General features: G+C 37.3%; 1 long non-coding RNA gene across 1 annotated transcript in view; it reads left to right on the top strand.

Annotated features, from left to right (window-relative positions):
• LOC116716044 (uncharacterized) overlaps positions 1–15,120 on the top strand; it is a 134,135-nt gene extending 119,015 nt beyond the window's left edge. The window contains exons 4-5 of the long non-coding RNA XR_004338375.1: positions 7,982–8,095; positions 15,110–15,120. This is a non-coding gene — a long non-coding RNA (uncharacterized LOC116716044). The remainder of the gene's footprint in view (positions 1–7,981; positions 8,096–15,109) is intronic.
• Positions 15,121–17,076: the final 1,956 nt, after the last annotated feature.

The raw sequence follows: 17,076 nt of genomic DNA, 5'->3' as shown, positions 1-17,076 counted from the left end.
TTTCTTTATCCACTAATGTTTTGGTTCTTCCAATTCAACTGTGTTTTGGAGAAGAAAAATCACATTGCACATTTATTACATACTCTCACATTTTGTTGCCTTCAGGTAAAAGATCAGCTCCTCCTTGGATCCCTTTTTCCAGTCTTAGCAGCACTGTTTTAATATGCAGCTTGCCAAATTAATTTTTTTTCTTCTGTTAAATAAATGTACATATGGCTCTCGGGTGTTTCACTTGGGACATAAAGTTTTAGAGTTAATTAAATCTAGCAAACATATAAAATTCTTTACATTAGAGAAAAAGAAAATATTAGCAAGACTTGAATCTTATTCCCAATGCAATGTAATATATCAAATTTCATTTCATTTAATGTTCTTTTTATAGGAAATAAAATGTGAAAAATATCAGATATGATACTTTAATAAAATTGCAGGACCTCTACACAATTCTGCGGTTTTCATACCTTTGGTGGTTTTTTTTGTAAATGTCTGACTGTACATTTAGATTGAGAGCAATGCGTTTCAGTGAAAACGTATTAAAGCCACTTATTAATTTCCAAACAAGATAAACATCTGCTTCATGCCACGCGATAAAAATTGGCCCTGCACATCTTCAATCTTGCAAAAAAAAAATTATAATAAAAAAAAAACAACATTTGAGTGCTTGTAAAGTGCAGGCATTTTTCCTAATAATGAATCCTCATTGCACTCCTTTTAACACTTGGTTGCATCACAGAACATGCTCTTGAGCTGAAGAGGAAGACGATAATAAGCACAAAAAGCCCGCTTTCTTCTTTCACTTTGTTCCTTTCTGAATGCAGTTGCCGCTAAATGATACAATCAGGGCTAGGAATTAGCTTTGGCTACAGAGCTAACTCTTCAAGGTGGGTGGAAAGTCGCTGAAAATGGGCTCTAAGTCAGTTTTAATCCCCCACATCCACAAGGAATCTCAGTCGCAAAATGCTAAAAAGCATACCTTGTCCCAATGCCAAGATACCCTTCTATAAAAAGGATGCAAGGGTATAAAAATACATATTCTCAGTTAGATGTTTCACTGCTTACGAATGAGTAACACAGAAGTATTATCAACTGTTGAATTACAGATTAAATAGCGAGGCACATCCAAGCACAGCTGGCTTTTCTCCCCCTTCTGTATATGTTAAGCCCATTTTCTTTAATAGAATGCTTTTAATCCAGACCCATGTTGCGCAGAGGAGTATTAAAAAAAAAAAAAAAAAAAATCATGTTTAGGAGATTAGCAGCAGAATCCTCGTTTCTCTCGCCAAAGCTGATCACTTGAAGGGCCTCTTTGATGCAGACTGCGGGGCAACGCTGACTCAAAACTTAAGTAAGAGTTTCGCTCTCGGGGGATCGGGGAGGGAACTGCAAGTGGAGCATTGCTCAGCAGTTTTTGGCCGAGGCCAGTTTTTCCCCAGAGCTCGGTCTGTACACAGTTCAGAGACACCCTCCTGTTAAATGCTATCAGAAATCCTCGCCTCAAAGTTCTGCTTTCCCGCTCGGCGGCACAAAATATCACCGCATAAGTGAAAACCTTCCGGCGTGGAAGACTCAAGCTGGCGATCTTATTATTCCCTGTCATGTCAAACATTTTCCATGGTGTGTGAATTTTAAACAAACCCCGTTTTTAAGTTTAAGTTGAATACTTAACGCTGCTTAATTGATCTCATGACGGCAGCAGAAGAATACGCAACAATCTGAGCATCTCAGCCCCACGGAAACGCTTCCCATCTGTCTCCCACCGTTCAGGCTGAGGTCCCGAGCGCACTGCGGAGCGGTGAGACTCAGGCAAACACCAGCGTAATTAACATAGTTATCTTGAGAGGCAAATTTAATTGATCGGAGACCCTGGTTTCAAAGACGCGCATGCTATGAATAGCAACGCAGCCCGTATATGGCACTCAGAGACCAAGGCACTGAAAAAGAGAAGTGTGCTTTTTTTTCTGAGCTCATAGAATATTTAACTTTAGTCTTATGAGTTTTATCATAGAGTATGTTTTTCTTCTAGTCTGCAAAAAGTACATCAGTACCTTGTCATGTCGCCTTCTTTAACTTCTACATACAGTTGATAATCCACAAAAAAGTCTTGCATTTAAACCAAGAGTAAATTGCTCGTCTGATGCTGTTGCAGCTGATTCCAAAATCATTCTGTGGAGTTAAACACTGGTTGGCAGCCAATGTGAGGTTCCCACATCTGTGGATGTAAAATAAAGGCCATAAAATCTTGATTTTGGTCTCTTCTGAGTGTTCGTTCAAATAGTATTAAGGATTCTTTACAGAACAGAAAGGCGAACAGTTTTGCACAAAGTAGACTGTTTTGGCACTATTTTTTATTTTTTTAACTTCTTTATATTGGCCCCAGTCGCTAAAGATGTGTTTACGTGAGCAAAATGAGCAGAAATCCAACCGCACACATCGACTCTAGTCTGTGAAATTATTAGCAAAGTGCAGCAAGTACAGTAGGTGCACCTGTTTGTAAAGTATTTTTAAAAAAATCATGTTTTCAGCTGCTAAATGATCTTTTTCCAGATGATTTAGTTATTCCAGTTGCATGCCTTACAGCTCCGAAGCAAATTAAATGTTTGCAGTGCAGCGCTGATATCATCTCTGAACTTTTCACACATTTAGCAAATAAAGCTTGTACCTTAATTAAAATATCGCAATGGGTATATTTTACTAAATGAGTGCAAGATTTGCCTTGAATTTGACTAACGGTAAAATTACATTACAAATGATATTCACACCTGAACTTTGAATTTGTGTCACAGTTGCATACATGAATCATTGATATCTTTGTGTTGTTCATGGAAAAAAGTGCAAAACATTTGATTTTTATTCTTGAACTTTTGTACTGTTATTGTGCAAACTGGAATTCCGAACAGAACATAAGTAAACATTTACTGATTTACTGAAATTGAAACAAAATTTTTATTTTTTTTTTGCAAAAACACATTTATTGATAAAAACCTTTTGCTCTTGGATGAAGTGGTTTCTCGGCTACATCAAAACTGGTGTATTTTGGAAAAAGTTTTTTTGTATCATCAGAGTCATTTGATCAACAACCGGATGTCACCAATGGCAGAAAAGATGACAGGAAGTGGTAGGAGGATGATGGCGGGCATGTTTTTTTAATCGTTTATGTCGTGAACAATTGTATTCACTCAGGATTATTAATCGCGACAATAAAGTTTTGCGCACATTTGTAAAGGAAATGCAGCTTATGACACGGATTTATTATACTAAACATGAACAGGAATAAATGCTGCAGATTTATTTATATTCTTGTTTTCTGATCCATTTAATTTGATTCACCTAAATTAAATCTAGTGCAACCAGAGAATAAGTCATTAGTTTCCAGCAGTGTGTTGTTTAATTTCAGTTAAAAAAATAATAAAAATATAAAAAATCACGACTCCCATTATAAAGTTTTGCAGGCTCAAACTTTCCCAAAAGTCGAGAATACCGGGCTTTAATGGATCAACTCTAAAACTGACCCAACAGAACTTTCCCTTTATTCAGCAGCTACACGCCGTAAGCCCTGAAATACTTCAAAGCCAGTTTGAAAAGGCCTGATAAAACGCTGACAAAGAATGATTTCCATCTGCAGTCAGCAGACCTTGAACTTTCCACTTTTTGGCATAGTTGAGCTCCAAGTCTGGTGATGATTTAAATCATAGCGCAGTTAACACACAACTCCACCTGTTCGCTTCAGTACCTCAATAAAAACAATAAGCGGCTGCGTAAAACATCATTCACTTTTCTGCTTTTGTTAGAGTTCAGTGCAATATTTCATTCTGCCCGCATACTTCAGTCTTTGTTCCGATGCAGGTCACTCACAAAGAGCCTGACATGTGTGGCTTTAGTTCAAAACAAAACGCCAAACCTGATTTTAAAGGATATAATTCAAAAGGCGCTCACTGAATAATAGATTGTTAGCCGCTTCATCAATGTCATCTCCCCCCAACTCCCCTGCTCCTGTTTAATGATGGCAGATAAAAAAATAAATATGTTAAAAATCTTTTTGTTTTATAACACTGGAAATAAAGATCATCAACTCAGGGATTTTTATTTATTTATTTTTTCTAAAGTGTAACACATCTGCTGTGTCTAACTGCAGAACTTATGAAATATTTGCCAGCATGCATTTTTGTAACAGATGCAAAATATTTGTTTCTGTTACATGTTCGATTCTGCTTCGAACTGAAGTCTGGGATGAAGTTTAGAAGGAAGGAGGACATTTTGGAAGAAAGTTTGGAAGAAAGGAAGTGTAGAGTAAAAAGTAAAAAGTTTGGAAGGAAGGAATTTCATTCGGAAGGAATTTCAACATTATAATTTTCTTTTCCCTTTTCTAGAAGTTACTAATAAAAAGTCTCCTGTTTTCCCAGCATGTTTATGTACGTCCAAATCTTCATGTCAATGAATACTGCAGGTTTTGGGCATTGTACTGTACCAGCTGGCCTAAATAACATAGAGGTCATCACAGCAACGAGGGGTCACGAATATCCCCCCCTGGACCCCATTCTTTTATCTCATTAGTGCTTTTTTTCTGCTGTTTTTAATTATGAGATAAACCTCAACCTAAGCCTCTGTGATGTTTGTGCTCTGCAGGTCTCCTAGTCAGAAAACAAGCTTTACAAATAGCTAACATCAACACTTTCTCTTAAAGAAGGAACTTCTGAAGAAATCTCTGGACTTCTGATCCATACCTTTAAGGTATGCGCAAAATACCGAGCCAAAAGAAAACAGCGCTGATCTCGAGGCAACCAATTTGAGCCTCAGTTTCCACCTCCTCTGCTCTAATTGTCTGGCTGCTGCCGAGTTAGCCATGTCCTCATTAAAAACATGTATGAAAGTCGGTTTGAAATCTTAGGATTTTACACTTTCATAATATTTTTTGAGGGTCAAAACTCCTGGCGGGGTAACAGTGCCCTGATTATTGGCAACCCTGGTAAAGAAAAATTCAGAATGAGAAATTTGAGGAAATTTACATTTATTCAGCGGGAGAAACAACTTTCATGTTGACAAATAATATCTCCTGACATTCCAAAGTCAACTTTTCAGCATGCAAAGGAAAAATTTTTGGAAATTTCATAAAGGAAGGCTTTTCTAACCATTTTAATTTTCCATAATTTGATTTCTTATCAGAAATTAGAGGCAAAATGCAAACAAAATAAGAGGTGCCAAACTTAAATGGTTTTAAAAAACAAATAGTGCAAAGTAGGCTGCACTACAAGGCTGTATGAGGGAGACAGTGACAGACATCCTCAGTCCATCTGTGCTTGCTAATTATGCCAGTATCAGGAGCTAATTAGAAGGGGAAAAATGTGGAAATGCCAGATGCTGAATGCCCAGATCAATCAGTCTTGAATATAAAAGTAGCTTCTACAAGTTGGGTTCGATTTAGCACTTGGTGCTTGTTTCGATCCGTTGTGAAGGTGAGCTGCTTTCTCAAAAAGGTGTGTGTAAAGGTAGAACCCAAACACCGAACTTAAAAACTGAGAGTGCTCCACACTTTTACGTTTTTTCTTATTTTTTCACTTCCTTTTGATCAATTGTGCAGAAAAGACCGAGAAGTAAGATTGCTTTCTGTTTCGCCTGGCTACCATTATCCGAATGGAATGGGCACAGAAAGTTTCCCCCATTAATCATTGCTGCGACCAAGTCGCTCTTAGTTTTTTTCTTTTTTTTTTTACCCCAGAACACCTTCCCACCCCAACACACACTCTGATGTGAGACCGGAACGCGGGAAGCGCTACCTGAAAATGATATTTGAGCGTATTGCGCTCAGATAGACACCTCAGGGACGAATAAATACAAATAAACACGAGCTCCCCGCAGTGCCATTGAATTCACAGCTTGATCTCAGCGGGACGAGACCTGTGGAAAAGCTAATCCCGAGGTGTGTAGATGATGTGGAAGGAGACGGGTGGGGGGGATGGGAACAGAAGGCATCTGCACTCAGTAACTCAAACCAATCATTAGGTGAAGACGGAGAAACAAAGTGGAGTAATTTGCTGGGGATCTGATGTTGTTCAGGTTACTGATGTTCTCAACGAAAACACACCAATGAAAAGAAGATTGGAGCAGTCTGTCAGAAACTACCTGATATATTTTGTTTTTATATATATATTTTTTACGTCAATTAGGCACTCGTCCAACTGTATCACACACCGTAGGGGCTTTGATGCATACTTTTGAAATGCTAAGAGGGTAAAATCAGAGCTAATGTTGCTGAAAATTAAATGATATTGGTATTAATTCAATCGCATCGCGAGGTGCTTGATTTTCCAGATCAGTCGCGTACTCTCTGGCTCGCGTACTCCGTCTTGACCTACTTTCTGATAGAGCTGAATATCAAAAGATTCTTCACCGTCTTACTCAACTTGAACACCTACTCAAAAAGCAAAAGTACACAGATGGATTTTGCTAGATAGGAAGAGGCTTTTTTCATATTCTACCATTGTGTGGTAGACTATAATCGAATATGGCAGAGAGAGGTGAAATGTTTTAGAAAAGGCTGGTATACATGTATACAAGGTCCAGTATCAAAAGAAAGCTCAAGTATACACTTTTTTTTTTTTTTTTTTTAGAAAATGCTTAATATTGTAAAAAGTATTGATCTATTATTGAGTTCAGGTGTTCCAATTAGTTCCATGGTCACAAATTTATAAGGTCCAGGACACAGGGTTGCGGGCTGCTTTTCTAAACATTTGTGAAAAGTGGATACATTCATGCTTCCAACTTTGTGGGAACATCTTAGAAATGACCCCTTAAATTTCTTAAGCGACTGCACAGCAGTGCGCAAAGTAAAGTTCATCGAGACATGGGTGAGTGAGGTTGAGGTGGAAGAATCTTACTGGCCTGTAGAAAGTCTTGACCTAAATCTGTTGGGAAACTTTCAGACTGTGGGGAATTTCTTCTTTGTCTAACAAACTCTGACCTTAAAAATCTGCTTAATGGAAGGATGGGCAAAGACGCCATGCAAGAAATCTATTTCAGAAGTTAAGGCTGTTATTGTTACCAGAGTGGCGGCATTACATTGAACTCCGTGGATTAAGAACTCAATGTCATTTAAATTGTTTTATGTTTTTAAAGGCAAGTGAGTGAATACTTTTGGCAAGATATAATATTTAATCATAATCGAACTGCCTTATATATATATAAGTACAGCTTTTTAAGATTAATTTATTTTAGTTCCCTCTATAAAACAAAATTCCACATCCTCCCCAAACAGTTCTTGTCACAGACCCATTTTCATAACCAGCAAAGATAATCAGAGTGAGTAGAACAAACATTTTTAAAATAGTTTCAGATATTAAAGAAAGATGCTCAAACCAATGTGGCCATATGTGGTAAAAGTTACCCCTGCATCCTTATTTACCAAAGCTGTCAATATAAATAAATGCATGAAACAATTTATCAACCCAAAGGAATGTTAAATTTAAGAATTGCACGAAATAACTCCATTATATTACTGCATTTTTTTTCTTTCTTTTCTGTCAAATGTCCTTTTTTGTGTGGTTTGGTTTAGATCTGTCCAACAGTTTTTTTGCCCCAATCTGTTTTTATTGTTGAATCATGAACACTGACCTCAACTGAGGCAAAGGGGGGCCTGCAATTCTCTAGGTGACTCCTGGATGAGTTGTAAATGCTTTCTTGGAGTAATTTTAATAAGCCAGCCACTCCTGGGAAGGTTCACTATGTTTCAGCGTTTTCTCCATTTAAGGACTGAAGTTCACTGGAGTGCCAAAGCCTTAGAAATTGCTTTGCGACCATTTTCAGCCTGTAAGACGTCAATGAATTAAGTTGCTTGTTCAGATGTCTTAAGATATTGGGAGAATATATTATGTTATTGTTTTCTTTCCTTTTTTGTTGACTGTTATAACTTGTTTGCTCTGAAACATTTAAGAGTGACCAAAATCAAGTAGAAAAAAACAACACATCTCAATTGTTCTGTATCCTACAGGACCTTCAAATCTTCTACATCATCCAACGCCTATGGCCAACAGATATTGCCAAGCAGACTCTAATGGTGGGACCAGTTTGTTTTACCATCCAGCTACATGAAACATCACCTGAGGTAGGTCATCAACGGCAAAAATCAACGTACAGGGTAGAGAGTTCACTTGGGAAAATTAATAATGCCACACCCAATTCATTTTTGCATAAATCTCAAAATTATGTCCTCCGTTTGGGTTGCGCACTTTGATTGCTTAACTTATGCACATTTAATGTCACATCACGAGTTTAGAAGACAGCGGCAGGATGTGACATCCCAAACATCTTAGCAAATTCAACAGTCAAGATCAACACATTGTGAGTCTTCAGTTCCAGAAATGATCTTGGTCTTGGTGACCTCTAGTACTGAAATTGTCAATAGCATCTATGAAGGTTTGTGAAGTACTATATCGGATACATTTTCTGAGGGTTTTCTTTTAATTATTGAACATGGCATAGACACAATGTCACACAAACTGCGTGGAGCTTAGTCAAATAACTGCTTTCAATACTTTTTGGTGTATGGGCATCAAAAGATAAATGTTGGCATGTTTGAATTGTTGAGAATTGTTGAGTGATACATTTTGCTGAACTGAACGTGTCAAGAAAAACATCAAAGACGTAAAAGGTTTGCAAATGGCTGGAAGTTGTGGAACAAGAAGACAGGGATTATATATATATATATATATATATATATATATATATATATATATATGTTAGTTTCCTTTTCAAGTGCAAATCTTCCACTCTTTACCAACGTTTGAAGATTCATAACTCGATGCATTTTCTAAATAAACGCACCTGACCTTACCATAGGCTATAAAGACTTACTAAGTCTCTTTTGTTCACATTTGGACACAAACATGGGTGTCTATTTCGGCATTGGCTTCTTTTGCATGAATATCAGTCAGCAATTTTGTTAAAGTTGTGTTGAAATTCATCATTAATGGTGAGATCTACAATGTGGTTGATTCAGTACATTGTTAAATTTGGTTTAGAGGCTAAACACCCCTTAGCTTGTTCATTGGGGGGATTCACAGCAACTTAAAGCAACATTCTACCACAAATCAGGGGGTCTTAAAACTCTCTCAGTGCCTGCTTCAAAGAGCTGTGTTATTATGAGGCTGCAGGACAACCAGCTTTGTTAAAGAAGGCTTTTGATGTTTTTGTTGCTTAGTAAAACGGCCTTGAGGAGTTACAGATACCGCTATACCTGTTGAGCATATGCAGCATTTACTCACAGAGCTGTTGCGTAAAACAAAAACCATATTTTCCACACTTGCCTCTTTCAAGATACTTTGCTTTTCACTTAAACTGCAGCTGACTGCAAAACCAGCAACTTCATTCATTAATGATGTCCGTAGACATGCCTAGAGCTTTGTTTGTTCCTTGGCAGCCTGCAAACTGAACCGAGTTAACGTGACTTCTGACCTCTCTACAAATGAACACAGATGATGCACACGGATATAATGCATTCCATGCACCCTGATCCACAATGATTGCCGCCTGTTGTTGCAATTATTGCCAGATGAATGCAGGGATTTATTAACCTCAGGAGTCTATTGCCGAAACACAAACAAACACATTATCTTAAGTGGCAGTAATAAGTCGACCTTTACTTCTTTTGTTCAACATGCTCAATTTAGTCTCATCCACAAATCCATTGTGCCTATTGCGCTGACTTATGTGCATTTATGGAGCAATGCCTCTGAGATTATATGATGATGAGTCTTAGTTTGATTAATTCACATTCAGATGTGAAATTAGTTATGTATCTTCCATATTTAAGCTCCTGCTCCCCTGAGCTGTCTTCTATTAGCATACAATATTTTTTGCCCCCCTTTCTGCAGCTCTTGATGTGCCACTTTATTCTTGCAGATTTTTATTTCGGAAGCTGCGCCAGGACCCAGAAAAAAAGGTTGGACATAAATTTCGATTCAGTCTCTGGCCCAGGGATTGTTTTTGGTTCATTTACATGCAAATGTAAACAGTGAAAATCTTTTAAAATTTCATTTTCATGATAAATATAAATTAATATTGCAGCCAATTTTTAATTAATTTATTTATTTTTTTACTTTTGCACTTTAAAATCTTTGCAAATCCGCCACACAGCTCAATGCTTGCACAAGAAGTATAACATTATTGGATGATTGACACCAAAAAAGTCTTTTGAAGTACGACATAAACCGAAAAGTTTGCACCCTTTACACTTGTTTAAAATACAGAAGGTTGGACATATTTTCTGCAGAATAACTTGATACAATGTCACGTTTCACATAATGTCGTCAAATGGAGGGAAGATGAGAGTTTAATACCTGAACTTGACCATATTAGGGAGACTTAAGCATGTTTCTAAACACCTTTCATAGTAAGTACTGAACACTGTCAAGCATGTTCAATAAAAACAGATTGTTTTACAAGTTCTTTTTTTTTTAGATCAAAAGTAGGCCTGTCAACTTTAGCACATGCAATGAATCTAAAAACTTTAACTTATTAAAATTACATAATGCAGATGAATTAATACATCTTTGGACCTATAGGCCTCTCTCCTTAGTTCAAAGTATTACCACCTCAAACCAATGAATTGTATTTGACGACATAGTGTCAGATATAGGGACTCATGTTTATATTTTGAGTTAAACACTTGAATTAAACCCCCTGTAAGAAAGACTTGAACACACATTGTCTCATGTTATAGACAGTGAAAGCAATCCAGAAACAGCAGCTTTGTTGAGATATTGTGGAAATGATTTAACATTTCCCCTCTGAGTTGCCGTGCTGTATACAAAGGACTAGTTATGGTAATATTTGCAGGCTGTATGGCTTCTGTGTAATGGTTTTCAACTGTGTTTGGCAGCAAAAGAAGTCAACAGAAGCTGCCAGCCAGCAAACATTTCCAGGAACTAGGCACCAGACTGCCACTTTGATTGCAATATATACATTTTGTTTTCTGTAATTTTTTCTGTGGTTTCATTCCATTCATGTTTGGAGACGAGGGAGCACTGCTTACATGCACAGCACGATTAATAAAAAGTTTGATTAATTATGGAGGAAACACATCTCTGTCTCCCGAGCTTCAGCTCCACACAATACAGCAAGACCATATGGTCATTATCATAATTAGTCATATAATGCACAATTCTTCTCCAAGAGTAACCAACGCAATGTATACAGAGAAATTATGCTTTTTTCAGTCTGTCCATCAGAGGAAAATGTGAGTTCTTACGTTCCCTCTGTAATTGCAGACGCTTCTTTAGCTGCTTTATGGATGCAGATATGCAAACGAGCCAGTGCCTCAAGGTGAAAGATGCATATTATTCTTGTAAGTCTATCATTTCCCCTATGCACACGCAGGAACAGTAAGCATTTCATAAACAAAAACAGAACCAATACAATTTGATATCATGTGATTGATACAGCTTTCATGCATGGGGAGAACAGATGTGAAGCTGAAAGGATCTGCATAATATAAGTGTGCCTTTGTGTTTATCATTCACGGTGGCTGTGCAAGAGAGGCAAAACATTTCCAAGCATCCATATATATATATGGATGGTGCCCGAGATCAAAAAGGATGGATCGGCAGAGTTGATCTCTATTTGACTGTTTCATATTCCGTTTCATCATCTACCCCCGACCACACAAGCTTTCTCCTTCCTCCGATTCGGCTCCCTCTTGTGTGATGTGAAGACTCCGACCATGGCCCTACTTTGATCACGAGTTTTGTTCGTGCACACGAACTCCACAAGTGGAGAGATGAACGGTTGGATGAGACGAGAGACGGCAGGAGGGGACCCCATTGTGTCTCCTAGATTGAATCCCAAAATTTTGACTTCACACTTGTACTTTGTACTTTGTACAAGTGTGCGTGCGTCTTTAACTTTTCCTCATTTTGCTGTAGGATTTTATTTTATAGACAGATACAACTTCTTCTTCCTTAACACCTGTTTCCAATTTACAATGATGTTCTTTTTCTTGCTTGTCTCTTACATAAATCCTGTTTAAAATACTTTAAAGTGCGTGGTTGTAACATGACCGAATAAAAATGTTACATCGCTATCAATGCTTTCGCGAGGATGCTGTCACAGCCTTAAAAAGTAATACCAAATTAGATTTGTGAGAATTTAGAGACGAGAACGACGACAGCCAGTCCAAAAATGCATAATAATTAGTGTTACTCTCTGCACAAACCGAGTTTTTTTCCCCCTTCACTCTTTTTCAACAGCAATCAGCAGGAAGACAGTTGTGTTTACAGGTGCTCGTTAGTAAGGGCATTTTGTTAAGCAGTTCCAAGTTGTGTCTTTTTTCAAATGAGCTTTTTGGTGTCTCTTGAAACTGGAGGTCATGACATGTTGCTCTCTAATTGGGTGTCAAGAGAATTCTTAATATTTACACACCCACAGAGTGGACACGTCCACGCACACACCGCGAAACGCACACATACAGCCAATACGTCCCGATTTAATTGGTCAAATAGGATTCTGTGGTCACTAGTGTAAAATCATGGAGCTTAATACACACATACACACACAGTGGTGTTATATGGAAGAAGCCACTAATAAGGATTTGTCAGGCCGGTGGGTCGGCAGTGCTTTTAAGAAAAGAAAGCAGTGCTGCCAGAGTATTTGGAGTACGACCGTCTCTCTTGTTGTTGCTTCTCAATGGTTAGGGCCAATTAAAATACAGAGTAAACAGGGACAGATATCTGTAAAACAAGACACTTCCCACTGTTGTTGTGGTAAAAGCTGCAGAGGTTTAATGGATTATTATTGATGAGACAGGGCCGCTGTGGCTCTTGTTGGTGATTGAAAAACGAGTAAAGATAAAAAAGAACCCTCTCTGTTTATGTCGGATTAATTCTTTTCTCTGCGACTGCTATGGAAAATAGTCTTAAATGGACACTTATTTTTGTCACTGCTGTAAAAGTGGGACAGTCTTAAGACATTATATGTCAAGATGTCCCCAGTGGAAAGTAATGACATATTTTATTTAGGTGAGGGTTATGACAAAAGTCATGATAAGTCAACATCTCTCCTTCAGTCAAGGCTGATTCTTGACAATGGCCACATAAGTGATTACCTAGTGCGCCAACTTTAAGTAGAACAACTTTAAAGAAATTGTTAGGGTCAATATTGAAAAACAATATATATACACGACTCTGCTCCATCTGCATTGGTTTGTCATTTTGATGGAACTTCCACACGTCAGTCAGTTGCGCAGAAATGAATATCAAACTCAAGCTGTAGATTTACCACAATCGGATGATCCAGAAGAAAAAGCTCAGGAATGAATTCATGTGTAAATGAATTTGCAGTGTCAGACTGATCTATCATGTTAAGTAACAGTTGAGCTAGATGATGTATCTGCTGTTACAAGCTGAAATTAACATAAATTAGCATACAATCTTTAGCTTATGACAGAGCTGTTTATTGTTTGTGGTGTGCTTTTCAAAATAAATTGCGAGTTCAAATCTGACTCTATGAATAGTGCAGCATTAAATCGTCAGTGTGTGATGGGTTAGTGGTGTGTGTGTGACGTGGCTTGCTGGAAGTGGCAGAGTTGGGGCCTGACCTGCTCAGGATGACTTGGTCCCTTTTATAACTGCAAACAGTTATAAAACAACTTTTCTTTTTCTTCCCCACAACTTTTTTTTTTATTGAAGTGTGAACGGAAAGGGAGTCTCTGCTTTGTTTTGCTGTCAGTTTTCTTTTTTGCTAATTTTACATAGACTAAAATCTGCCAGTGAAATAAAAGGAACACTGTCTGCCTATTTTATGCCTGGAAAAGATCAAACACTAGATTAGGTTTATTCTGCTATATTTCACAATATAGTCTGTCACGTCTTCATGTTGACAGCACAGTAGCAAAACAAAGCTTTCAATAAAAAAGGAAAGAATGTTTTTTTTTTTTTTCTTCTTTTTTCCCTATTTTAATACTGTTCAGAAAATAGCTGCATTTTAAATTTTGGAGCTTTGTTTTAGCTGCTGGTGAAGAACAAACCTACACTGAATGTTGCTTGGTAGAATTTTCTTCCTCTTTGTCAGGTTATTTTTATTTATTTATGTAGTAACTACATTGTTCAGCGCTGGAATTTTTTAAAGTTAAGAGTCAAATTTTCTTTGGGTAGCTAACTTAAAGTAACACAAAGTTGCCTAAAAATACTGCTGTGACCATGATAATTTTATAAATCCATAATCTCAACACACTTTCTTAGTTTGTCTGCAGTTGTATATTCTGCTATATTAAGTATTGGGTGATTATAATCTACATCTGTCCTAGAAAGATGCGCTGAGGACGCTTGTTTTCCTCCTGTGGTTGCTATAAACGTCAATTTTTACTGTCAATAAAATTGACGAAGTAATTCCTTAATGCTTTTCTAAAATATCTGAATTGCAAGGTCTGTAACTTCCAAAGTTTTGCAACAAATTCTCATTTACTTTTTACAGTGGACGTCGGTTGAAGCATTATATCATATAAATAAAGTTTTGGATGTATGTCCATAATTGTAAGGTGAAACGGAGCCTGAATGTAAAGTCTTGTGGCATCCTTTCTTCTGGGTTTATTTTGTGTTTAGGTCCATCTTTCATGAGAAACGTTCTGTAAAGAACACATCTGATTTTTACATTTTAATATTTATACAAAAGGGTAAGAAAGGAAGTGGAAAATAACCATTTTTGACCTGATGTTTTTCTCTGAAGTTTGACACCACAAGAGTGCACTTATAGGAATGTGTCCACTTCTCTGAAATTGCCTCCTGCCTGTGAAATTAATGACAGGCATTTGTACAGTGACAGGCTGCGCCCAATACAGCTGTAATCTCTCTTCAGCTTTGTCACAACACGGCAGAGGACACGGGCACAAAATAAATAAAAAAATCAGACAGGAAAGGCTCGTCATTAGTCTTTGCAAGGATGCTGAAAGGATTTTTTTTCTTCTCTCTGTATCTACCAAGTATGTTTGTTTTTTTATTTTATTTTTTTTAAATTATGCAACTAATTGAAGCCTGGGAATCTAGAGGTGATCAAGATGACACAAAGCAAGCAGAAGTCAGCGTGTAGCTCTGGTCATCCATTAATCATGAGGACAGAATGAAATGAGTGCAGAAGATGCATCTTACTTTATATTTTTTTAAATAATTGGACATGTAGCCTCATATTTTGATTTTTTTTTTGTTTTTTTTCCTCTTACCACACAGGATGAAAAACAGATTTAGAGTCTAAGTAATTTTAGTTTGTTTGAAGAAGTTTACTCTTCCTTGCTCTACCTTTGTGGAGATATTTGCTTTTGCCTGAGTTTGCTAAAATCTCACAACCTTAGAAAAACCTTGTTAATCCAGACTGATAGAAGTTCCTCATCTGTTGTTGAATTTCTTTAGATTTGTTCATGATATGTTGCTTTATGAGTGCTTCGTTTGTTCATGCAAGGTTTTATTTAAGCATAAGACGTTTGGGATCTTCTTCAAAAACATGACAAATCTCAATATTTTGCAGTTGGGTAGACTTTTATTTGAAGTGCTGACTTTGGATTCAGGCAATTCTGCTTTTTAAATCTCTATTGAGTTAACTGGATAAGTTCTGAGGTTTTTATTTCAGTAGGTACTGTCAAAGAAATAATCTCATTATCTTTTTTCCACATTTATTTAAAACAGTTGATAGTCTTTTTGACTGAATGCGTCATAGTCAAGTTTCAGCCCGTAACTCAACAGTTATGCTCCTTTTTTGTGCTAACTATAACTACTCTAAGCTTCAACAGACCAGCAGTGCCAGTCAGCAGTAAGTGATGAAAGATGTAGCTTGTTTGCAGAAGTTTTACCTCAAACAGAGGAACAAGCGGGATTGATGTTTTGGACTTTCTCTGCAAAATGAGCTTGAAATTTCTCGAGCTGTAAAAAGTTGCAGGGCTATAAAAATCGTAGTAAAAGGGAGAGCTTTCATTGGAGGTCCAGTTATGAAAGTAAATGGTAAAACATTAACAAGGTACCTCAAGAAGCTACTGCACCATAAATGTTGGAGTGTGTAATTGGAGTGGTTCTCTCTGGTCTCAAGTGGCTCTAAAATCAAGTCTCCCTTTTGTACAAGACAAAAAAAAATTTTTGGAAATTGCCAATTATCTCATTTAATATCTAATTTAGCGATTTTAAAAAAAGAGAAAAAAATCTTATATTTGAGAACTACATAAAAAATTGTGCTTTGGAAAAGATTTTTTCTGAAACATCCAATGAAAAGCACAGTAAAAGAAGGCCAGAATAAATATAACAAAACTGCAGAGGACAGTACATGTTTTCATGGCTGCACTTAAAAAGGAGGATTTTTCATTCTTTTTTTTCTTCTCCTTTTATTCTCAATAAAAGCGTTCGAAACAGGACTGTGTAAAATAAAAAAGAAAAAAAAATTAAAACGGGAGTACATAATTGAAGAGGGGGCCGCATTCTGTTGCTCGGCAACCTCTCTCGACATCTCTGCGGAGCGTTAGAGCAACTGCATTTGTTTACTTGCAAGCATGCTGGCGATGACTCCCACGTCAAGGAAGCGCAGCGGTTCCTGGCTATTACAGCCCGGCACATGAAGGAGTTAAGTAGTTCAAAGTGAATCCAATTAGAATTGGACGTTTCACCCATAAATCATTAGTAGACCCCATATGAGGATTGGTACGGATGCTTTTTAGCTTATGAGTCACTGCTACAAGCCAATTATTACTCCCCATTTGTTAAAAATCTGAATCCTTAGGTGAGTAAATGGGTAAATGTCAAAATTAGGCAATGTGAGTAAATTGAAAAGCCTTCGGTGGCAGAGTGGAGCGCTTAATGTCGTTTAAATCCAAATGAGAATCAGTGTGGTTCAAATTACATGTCCGACATAGAACGAGACAAACCGTAATTTCTGTAAAAAGAATTTTCCCATCTCGACATCATGGATTACATAACGGGTTTACTTTTGGAACATGAATTTGTGCTTTTCTTTCTTGGTTTATCCGTCCACATTTTGTAGACGTCTGGATTTGTGCCCGGACTTTGGAGTCAGTCTGTGCAAAGTCTCCAGTCCCCCCTTTTTTCCGGTTACATTAAG

Source organism: Xiphophorus hellerii, chromosome 24 (genome assembly GCF_003331165.1).
Source record: "Xiphophorus hellerii strain 12219 chromosome 24, Xiphophorus_hellerii-4.1, whole genome shotgun sequence".
Taxonomy (NCBI): domain Eukaryota; kingdom Metazoa; phylum Chordata; class Actinopteri; order Cyprinodontiformes; family Poeciliidae; genus Xiphophorus; species Xiphophorus hellerii.
Note: the sequence above shows the minus strand (reverse complement) of the source record. Positions and strands in the feature narration are given on the sequence as shown.